Source organism: Chiloscyllium plagiosum, unplaced genomic scaffold (genome assembly GCF_037043375.1).
Source record: "Chiloscyllium plagiosum isolate Xiang-an unplaced genomic scaffold, Cpla_swu_hap1 HiC_scaffold_27, whole genome shotgun sequence".
Lineage (NCBI taxonomy): Eukaryota > Metazoa > Chordata > Chondrichthyes > Orectolobiformes > Hemiscylliidae > Chiloscyllium > Chiloscyllium plagiosum.
Genome location: NW_028270165.1, coordinates 5105752 through 5116600, shown reverse-complemented (window position 1 = coordinate 5116600; position 10849 = coordinate 5105752).

Sequence of the window (10849 nt, the reverse complement as noted above, 5' to 3'; positions counted from 1 at the left end):
CCGGACAATCACAAAGGTCAACCTCCCATCTATATAATCCATCTATCAGGCCCACTGTCAAGGAAAGGCCGCCAGCATTCTTAAAGACCCATCACAGCCTGGCAATGTTTTTCTTCAACCTCTACCATCGGGGTGGATAGTACAGAAACCTGAACACATGCACCAGCCGGTTTTGAAACAGTTCCTACCACACTTTTGTTAGAATACCGAATGGACTCTCAAACTCTTAACATTCACCTGGACCTGTGTTTTTGTTTTTGTAGCTGTTTATTTATTATTTACATATCTTTGCTACTTAACTCTGATCTGCCTGTACTGCTCACAAGACAAAGCTTTTCACTGTATCGCGGCGCACGTGACAATAAATCAATTCAATGAAAGTCTGAACCCTTCAGTAAATTCAGGTAACCTTTACTGCGACCCAACTTTGTTACAACTGCAGATTCCCCCCCCAGCAAAAAGGTGTTGAGAATGTAGCTTTTTCTTTTAAACAGCTCAAGGTCCAAGTGCTCACACTCCTCCCACCCCCCCACTTTCTTTACTATTGGTCAGCACCAAGCTGTCCCTTTGTAATTAGATCCTTGGTACAGCCTTAACCTGTATTGCCTCACTCAGCAATTTCAACCCACACCCTCTATCCAAGTACATTGCTCCCCACTCATTTGCTGGGGATGGCAGTGTAGAGTCAACCACACTGCTATGGGTCTGGAGTCACGCAAAGGCCAGACCGGGTAAAGGATGCAGCTGGTTTTCAGTATCAGTGGGACTGGATGAGAGACCCTACTGTTGCAGCGCACTGAGTGTGGAGTCTAAAACAGATATACGGGCCTGGAAAGAGGAATTCACAGCAGGGAGGGCCTGTACACAATTTTGTGTGCAGCCGAAGCTTTAGCCATGAAGAAACCCGAGGAATCCCGCCCTGTGGTGAAACCGTGGAAGTGTGGCAACTGCGGGAAAGGCTTCTGTTTCCCGTCTGTGTTGGAGACTCATCGGCACAGTCACACCGGGGAGAGGCCGTTCTCCTGCCCTGACTGAGTGAATCCTTTCCCACAATGGCAGTTTCCTTCCCTAAAGAGGACATGAGTGAATCAGATGGGGGTTTTCTCCAGCTCCCCCCACCCATGAAAACAGTTTCATCATTAGATTCTGAACCCAGATTTCTGACCAAATTCCAATTCTGCCATCTGACTCAGCGGGATTCAAACCCAGGAGTCTCAAGAACTGGGTTGATAATCCAGTCAATAACGGTACTCTGTCATCGCTCCTTCAATCCCCTTGCGATGGCACATGAACTCTCTGGTGCCTCCGCAGGTGGGAGGAGCGGGTGAAGCCCTTCCCACAGTGAGAGCAGTTGAACGGCCTCTCCCTGGTGTGGACCCACCGGTGTCTCAGCAGGTTGGAGGAATCGCTGAAGGCCTTCCCACACTCGGGGCAACTGAAGGGCCTCTCCCCAGTGTGGACCTGCTTGTGTTTCAGCCTGTCTGAGGAATGGCTGAAGGCCTTCCTGCACTTGGTGCAGGGGAAGGGCCTCTCCCCTGTGTGGACCCGCTGGTGGGTCAGTAGGTTGGAAGCCCAGATAAAGCCCTTCCTACACATGGGGCAACTGAAGGGCCTCTCCCGTGTAGACCCACTGGTGCCTCAGCAGGGCAGAGGCCTGGGTAAAGCCCTTTCTGCACGCGGGGCAGGTGAACGGCCTCTCCCCCGTGTGGACCCGCTGGTGGGTCAGTAGGTTGGAGGAATTGACGAAGCCCTTCTCACACTCAGGGCAGGAGAACGGCCTCTCCCCAGTGTGACTGCGCCGATGAGTCTCCAACACAGACAGGAAACAGAAGCCTTTCCCGCAGTTGCCACACTTCCACGGTTTCTCCACAGGGCAGGATTCCTCGGGTTTCTTCATGGCTAAAGCTTCAGCTGCACACAAAATTGTGTACAGGCCCTTCCTGCTGTGAATTCCACTTTCCAGGCCCGTATATCTGTTTCAGGCTGCACACTCAGTGCGCTGCAACAGTAGGGTCTCTTATCCAGTCCCACTGATACTGAAAACGCACTCAAGCAGGAACCAAAAGCTTTGCTCATTCTCATAGATCCATAGTTGAAAATTGTTGCGGTCTCAATGGATTGAATGACTGTCAGACATTGACATCAAAGTGAGGATTGAAGACACTGGATAGTCAGAGTCGGAAAGTGCGGCACTGGCAAAACACAGCAGGTCAGGCAGCATCTGAGGAGCAGAAAAGTCTGTTTCGGGCATAAGCCCTTCATCTGCTGATGTTGAAACTTCCGTCTTCAGATCTTCAAATACTCTGTTAAAAGAGATTACAAAAGTCGTCACTATCAGTCCAGGGTAGAAATTCAGAACAAGGAATTTTACTTGCCGTTGAACATTCTTTTCTTTTGTTATTTCATAAATTTGAAAGCACCATCCCACTCTCTCTCCCCCTCTGCTCTCACTCTGCTCTAACTAATTCTCCTGAAGGTGCTGATTCAGTATCTTATAGGGGCAGAAAAGCAAAAACGTCAGGACTGACATCACTGAATTTTGGATAACTCCACCTGAAAGTTAATATCTTTCACAACAACATTGGGATATTGCCGAGAGCGAGCAGGTCTGATTCTGGGGAGTAAAACAAGTGTAAATTCAGGTTGAACTTGCAATACAGCTTCTGGAGAAAAAAACAGACACGAAATGGTTAACATCCCGGGAGGTGGGAGTGGAATGAGATATTAAGGCTTTGACACCGACACCAGAGAGAGACTGAACATACAGACGTGGCAAATATCTAGTGGATAGCCAGAGTCAGAGATATACAGCACAGAAACTCTCAGTCCAACTTGTCCACGCCAACCAGATATCCCAAATTAATATCGCCCTGTTTGCTGGCACCTGGCTTCTATTCCTCTGTACCCTTCCAATTCATATACCCATCCAGATGCCTTTTAAATGCTGTAATTGTACCAGCCTCCACCACTTTCTCTGGGAGCTCATTCGTTGCAAGCACCACCCTCTGAATGAAAAAGATGCCCGAGGTCCCTTTTAAATCTGCACCCCCATCCCACAGCCCTCACCCTGAACCTGTTACCCTCTAGCTCTGGACTCTCCCATCCCTAGGAAAAGGCCTTGTCTATTTACCCTATCCATGCCTCTCATGATTTTATAAACGTCTATAAGGTCACCTCTCAGCCTCCGGCGTGCAAGGGGAAATAGCCCCAGTCTGTTTGGCCTCTCGCTATCACTCAAACCCCCTGGCTACATCATTGTAAATCTTTTCTGAACCCTTTCCAGCTTCACAACATCTTTCCAATAGGAGGGAGACCCGAATTGCACACAATCTCCCAAAAATTGCAATGGTTCTGTTGGCCAATGGCAATTTAATTCCAAAATGTTAATTCCTTCATGAGAAGGGAATAATTGGCAATGTAGCTGTGAGAAGTCCCTTGCAGAAGAGTGAAGAACTGAGTGAGAACTTTCCATTACGTTGGAGAGCAACAGAATTGATACTGAGACTGGGGACTTAAATCTAAAGCAAGGAAATTACAGGCACAAACAGGCTGCAACAAACGAGGGCACATTATTGAAAGAAATGACAGACATTTAGATAGCACCTGGAGTAACTGCAATAGTTGTTCCATCCTGTCTGAAAAATAAAACAAAAGGTGGCCCAGCCACAGCGAACAAAGAATATTATGAACAGGACTGGATCCAAAGAAGTGGCACACAAATTAGCTAAAAAAAAGCAGCTAGTCTGAAGACTGGGAGCAGTTCAGGTTTCAACAAAAGGATTGATTAAAAGGGGAAAATGGGGTATGTGAAAAGGGAAAAAAAGGATTGGTGAAAACAATTACAATTAGAAACCGGCAAAGTTCTCATGTGGAACAAAGATGGCAGACCAATTAACCACATATGTTGCTGATATAATCACAAAAGGAGGGCACAAGTAACGTCCCCAAAATGTTGGGGAACACATGGTCCATTGAGAGCAGAACTGAAGGAACTGAGTAGTCGTAGGGAAATGGTGTTGGAGAAATTGATGGGATTAAAAGTTTACAAATCCCCAGCACCTGGTAATCCACACCCCAGACTATGGCCCGAGATGCATCATGCAGTTGTCGAATTTAGGCTAATCTTAGCAGGACTTCAACACATAATGATAAGGTCTTTGGGAGTATTGCTTAACAAAGAGACCTTGGAGTCTAGGTTCATAGCTTCTTAAAAATACATTAGGAAGTGCAGTGGAGATGGTGGATTCATTAGTTATAATATTCCAAAGTTCTCTAGATGTGAGAAAGATTCATTGAGTTTATTTAAGACTGAGATAGGTAGGTTGTTGATTGTCAAGGCGATCAAAGGTTATGGGGAGAAAGTGGGAGAATGGGGTTGATAAACCAGTCAACCATGGTGGAGCAGACTCGATGGGCTGAATGGTCTCATTTCTACTCCTATATCTTATGGTCTTATGGTTCCAGTGGATTTGAAAAATGCTAATGTAACACCTGTATTCAAAAAGGGAGGGAGGCAATATGTGGGAAATTGCAGACCAGTTAGTTTAACACCTGCTGGTAGAATCAATTATCAAGGAAGCAATATCAGAACGTTTAGAAAGTCAAAACTCCATCCATCAGAGTCAGCATGGTTTTATGAAGGGCAAATCAGATTTGACTAAATTCTTCAAAGATGTAACAAGCAAAGTGGATAATGGTGATCCTGTAGATGTAATATATCTGGCCTTTCAGAAGGCATTTGCTGAAGTGCCACACAAAAAGTTAATTCACAGGTGGGATCATATGGGATTAGGAGTAATTTATCAGCTTCAATAGGTGACTAGCTGATCGGCAGAAGACAGACAGTCCGAATCTATGGCTTTTTTTCTGGATGGCAAGATGTAACTAGTGAGGTGCCACAGGGTTGGGTCCTTGGACCTCAGCTATTTACAATCCACATTAGTGACTTGGATACAGGGATAAAAGGCTCTTTTGCCAAATTTGTGAATGACACAAAAATAGGTGGGACGGTAAATTGCAATGAGGAAATAAGAACCTTACAAATAGATATAGATAGGTTAGGAGAGTGGGCCCAAATGTGGCAGATGGAGTTTCAGGTGGATAAGTGTGAGGTCATGCATTTTGGTCAAAACAAAAGGGAGGTGACCTACTGTCTAAATGGGGAGAGACTTTGGGGTGCTCTGGTGCAGAGGGAATCTGGGTATCCTCATTAAGGAGTCACAGAAAACTAGCATGCAGGTACAGGAGATCAGAAAGAAAGTGAATGCAACGTTGGCTTTGATAGCTAAAGGAATAGAAGACAAAAGGTAAGGAAATGTTGCTGCAACTATACATGGCATTGCTGAGGCCGGACCTGGAGGATTGTGCCCAGTTTTAGACCCTTTTTTCCCCTTATATGGTTATGGTAGGGGATTTAACTGTCCAAACATAGACCGGGACTGCCATAGGTTTAAGGATTTCGTTGGAGAGGAATTTAAGTGTGTACAAGAAAATTTCTGATTCAGTATGTGGATGCACCTACTAGAGAAGGTGCAAAACCTGACTTACTCTTGGGAAATAAGGCAGGACACGTGACAGAGGTGTCAGTGGGGGAGCACATTGGGTCGGCGCCCATAATTCTATTAGTTTTAAAATAGTGATGGAAAAGGATAGACCAGATCTAAAAGTTGAAGTTCTAAATTGGAGGAATCCTAAGTCTGACAGTATTAGGCAAGACCTTTCAAAAGCTAATTGGGGCGGATGTTCGCAGGTAAAGGGACGGCTGGAAAATGGGAAGCCTTCAGAAATGAGATAATGAGGAGACCAGAGATGGTATATTCCTGTTGGGGTGAAAGGAAAGTCTGATAGATGTCGGGAATGCTGGATGACTAGAGAAATTGAGGGTTTGATTCAAAAAAAAAAGGAAGCATATGTCAGGTATAGACAAGATAAATCGAGTGAATTCTTAGAAGAGTATAAGGTACAAAGTATAAACAAGTATACTTAAGAGGGAAATCAGGAGGTCAAAAAGGGGACATGAGATAGCTTTGGAAAATAGGGTGAAGGAGAATCAAAAGGGTTTTTACAAATACATTAAGGACAAGAGGGTAACTAGGGAGAGAATGGGGCACCTCGAAGATCAGCACGGTGGATTGTGTGTGGAACCGCAGAAAATGGGGGAGATACTAAATGAGTATTTTGCATCAGTATTTCCTGTGGAAAAGGTTATGGAAGATATAGACTGTAGGGAAATAGATGGTGACATCTTGAAAAATATCCATATTACAGAGGTGGTGATGCTGGATGTCTCGAAACACAAAGGTGGATAAATACCTGGGACCTTATCAGGTACCTCTAGAACTCTGTGGGAATCTAGGGAAGTGATTGCTGGGCCCCTTGCTGAGATATCTGTAAATCAATAGTCACAGGAGAGGTACCAGAAGTCCAGAGGTTGGTTAACTTCTGAACTCAATTTTTCTTGCTAATGTACCATTGCCTTGCTGATTGCTTGTTGCTCCTGTCTGACAACTGGCATTGATTGGTGTCGAAGGACGCTGAGGCCCCTTTGTACGTCCATTCCTGATGAAAGACCCATGCCCAAAACAGCGACTCTCCTGCTCCTCCGTTGCTGTCTGACCTGCTGTTTTTCCAGCACCACATTTTTCGACTCTGATCTCCAGTTCTCACTTTATCCACACCCCAATATATCACCATTTAAATAATGCACCTCCTTTCTGCTTTTTTTTTTTACAACAAATGCTATAACTTCACATTGTGGTCCTGTATTTGCCATGTGTTTGTCAACTGTGGACTTCTCTACATCGGGGAGACCAAGAGTAAACTTGAGGAACGGTTCGCCGAGCATCGCAGCCGGGTCCGCAGAGACTGACTGGTCGTCCCAGTCACCACCCATTTTAATGCCCCATCTACAGTTCCCCCTGCACTCTCCCCCACCGCCCACTCCCCCACGAAGAAGGTTTACACCCAAAACATCGCCTTGTCCACCTCCTTGTGCTGCCTGGCTTAGTGTGTTCTTGCAGTCTCCTGCCGATGTATTTTGCCAATTGAGACACAGACCTGGACCAATTTTTCCAGTGTTTGTCTCGGCCTGGATTCACTCCTTTTCCTTTCAGTTGCCGCAAGCCAACAACCGAACCCCAAATTGAAAAAAAGTGAAATGGAAAACGTGGGTGAGAAAAGAGACTACCATACTCACAGATGTTGGACGGAGAAAGGAAGTTGGAGTCTGGGGTGAAGCTCAATCCACATTCCAAAGAGAGGAGCACGAGCAGCAGCTTCAGAAGCTCGTGGTCCAACTTCCGCATTCAGACAATGCGGTTGCTCTGATTGGCAGGAAGACCAATCTCCTTCTGGTCCTCCAGGGCTTCCGATTGGTCCATCAAAAACAGGTCGCGCGCCTTTCGTTTGGGCAGCGATGAGCATGCGCACTGCGTTGCTGACACCGGCAAATATCAGCAATATACTCTTGTGGGGATGCTAGTTTTACGGACAGATTTTAAGTCTCCAAATGCAAATAGGAAAACAAAGGTAGAGCAACAATTTTGTTCCCCCGTGGCTCGACATTTTATTGCTTTTGCATTTTGTCTGGCTGATCAACTTTTGTATGTCTTTTCCGCATGTTTGGGGGGAGGGGAGCCCAGAACTGGAGGGCATAGGTTGAGGATGAGAGGGGAAAGATTTCTGAGGATCTTAAAGGCCAACCTTTTTGCACAAAGGGTGGTATGTGTATGCAATGAAGTGGTGGAGGCTGGCACAGTTACAATATTTAAAATGCATTCTCATAGGGCTATGAATAGGAAAGATTCAGAGGGAAATGGGCCAAATGCTGGGAAATGGGCCAAATGCTGGCAAATGGGTCACTAGATTAATTTAGTTTGTTTCTGTGCTATACAAATCTATAACTCTATTTTGACATAGTCAGAACCAATTTCATGAGACTAAGAATAGGCCATTCACCCCTTACAGCCTGTCCTGAGCTGTGGCCTAACTGCGCCTATTTCAATGCAAGTTTCAGAAGATTTCAGCAGCTCTTAAAAATTGAACATGCTTTCAGACTTTAATGATGTTTCTGAATGTATCATTTTAGCTATTCTCAATTTTAAAGATCAGCCATTTGTCACCCGTCCTGACTCCCAGTTGAGTCATCTATTCTCTCTCTCTTCTGAAAAGGCCTTGATACAGTGATCAAAGAGGGCTCGAGGCATGAGAAAGGATGTGGAGAAAAGAGAGAGAATGGATGAAAGGGCAGAGGGTGGTGTGTAGAGAAACAGAAAATGGACAGGAACAGAGGGTTTGGTCTAGAGAAAGATTGGGGGGCAGAGGTTAGTGGGGGGGGGGAGGGAAGAGAAAGACCTGCAGGGCAAAGGGTAGGGGGCAAAGTGAGAGAATGGGGCAGCAGTAAATGGTGGAGGGGGACAAGAGAGAATGGGGTACAGAGCATTGTGGGGTAGAGAAAGAGTGGAGTGCAGAGTGTGAGGGGAGAGAGAATAGATGGGAGTCAGTGGATGGCAGGAGAATGGACAGAGGGCAGACCGTGGGTGGAGAAAGAAAATATATGGGGGAACAGAGGGATGGAGAGCAGAGGATTTGGGGGAGAGAGAAAATGCATGGGGAGTCAGAAGATGGGAAGGGGGACTGGACAGGGGCACAGAGGGTGGGGGTGAGAGAAAGAAAGAGAGAGAGAGAATGATATGAAGATAGGTGGAGTTGTGGACAGTGAGGAGGGCTGTTGTCGGCTGCAGAGGGACTTAGATATGATGCAGAGCTGGGCTGAGGAGTGGCAGATGGAGTTCAACCCTGCCAAGTGTGAGGTTGTCCATTTTGGAAGAACAAATAAGAATGCGGAATACAGGGTTAATGGTAGGGTTCTTAGTCAGGTGGAGGAACAGAGGGATCTTGGGGTCTATGTACATAGATCTTTGAACGTTGCCACTCAGGTGGATAGAGTTTGTAAGAAGGCCTATGGAGTATTATCGTTCATTAGCAGAGGGATTGAATTCAAGAGTCGTGAAGTGATGTTGCAGCTGTACAGGACCTTGGTTAGGCCACAGTTGGAGTACTGTGTGCAGTTCTGGTCGCCTCACTTTAGGAAAGATGTGGAAGCTTTGGAGAGGGTGCAGAGAAGATTTACCAGGATGTTGCCTGGAATGGAGAGGAAGTCGTACGAGGATAGGTTGAGAGTTCTCGGCCTTTTCTCGTTGGAACGGCGAAGGATGAGGGGTGACTTGATAGAGGTTTATAAGATGATCAGAGGAATAGATAGAGTAGACAGTCAGAAACTTTTTCCCCGGGTACAACAGAGTGTTACAAGGGGACATAAATTTAAGGTGAAGGGTGGAAGGTATAGGGGAGATGTCAGGGGTGGGTTCTTTACCCAGAGAGTGGTGGGGGCATGGAATGCGCTGCCCGTGGGAGTGGTAGAGTCGGAATCATTGGCGACCTTTAAGCGGCATTTGGATAGGTACATGGATAGGTACTTAATCTAGGTTAGAAGTTCGGCACAACATCGTGGGCCGAAGGGCCTGTTCTGTGCTGTATTGTTCTATGTTCTATGTTCTAATGGACGGTGTGCCGGGAGTGGCGAGGGAATGGACAGGGGTGCCGTGCGTGGCACGGGGGAATGGAGAGGGGGGAGCCATGAATGGCGGGGGAGAATGGATGGGGGTGCTGTGGGTGGCAGGGAGAATGGTCAGGGGATGCTGTGGGTGGCAGGGAGAATGGACAGTGGCACTGTGGTTGGCAGGGGGTAAGGCCGGAGGCACTGTGGTGGTGGAGGAATGGACAGGTGGTGCTGTGGGGATGTTTGTGTCTTGGAGAGAGATGGTGGTGGTGAAAGCATCCCACTCACTCCAAGCATCCCCTTCTCTGCACACATGTGGTGCACATTTTTGTTAGTCTGGATGGGATGCTGTTTGGAGGGTCAGTGTTGACTCGATGGGCCAAATGGCCTGCTCCCACACTGTAGGGATTCTATGATTAGGAGAGCTGTCAAACCAACAACTTCTAATTGGTGAAGTAAAAGACCAGGAGCCAATCTTTAAGCAGTTTTCCATTTATTCACTCAAACTGCCCTTTCAATTGAATTCCTTGAATTTAATGTGTTCCGTTGTAGTTTAATTATGATCCATGAAAAGCAACATCCAGTCACATCTGAGGGCAGAACCAACTCAACTGACTGAACAAGTGTAACAACTCTTCTGTATGCACTTTAGATGTGACATGCTCTCCCTCTCTCTCTGTTGACCCAACGGGATTACCAGGGTTAGAATTACCACTCTCAAAATACAATTGCTGATCTACTGTTTGCTTCTGCTGCTTAACATAAGGATTTAAAAGCTGCTAGCCTGATCTCGCAGAAAGCACAAAAACAGGCTGTTCACTTGTGCCTGCGCAGAGATAAAATTTCATTTGGAATAGATCACAAAATAACAACAGGTGCCAATCCCACAACTCTGTGTTACACATGGAGGGAGGGGAGGGGAAGGAAAGTGTTTTACTCTCAGACCTTAGAGGGGAGGACAAAGTTTCAGCCAGTGGGAAGTTAAAATTAAACCCTGTGCTGTTTTCTGTTATAAAAACTCAAACCACATGGATTTGGTGGGATTAAAAAATTAAGGAAAAGGAGCTTGCAAAGTTTCCAAGCCCCCACAACACACACACACATTTCCCACTGCTCAGCCGGATACAGTGCTGCTCCCCTCTGTTTAGGAGTAAACTCTGGAAAGGTGGTGGTATTGATAGTGAGGAGGATGGTCTCCGGCTACACTTTGATACCAATCAGCTGGTAAATGGGGCAGAGAGATGGAATTTAATCTCCAGGCATTCTGGGAAATGTAATAATGGAAGAAAG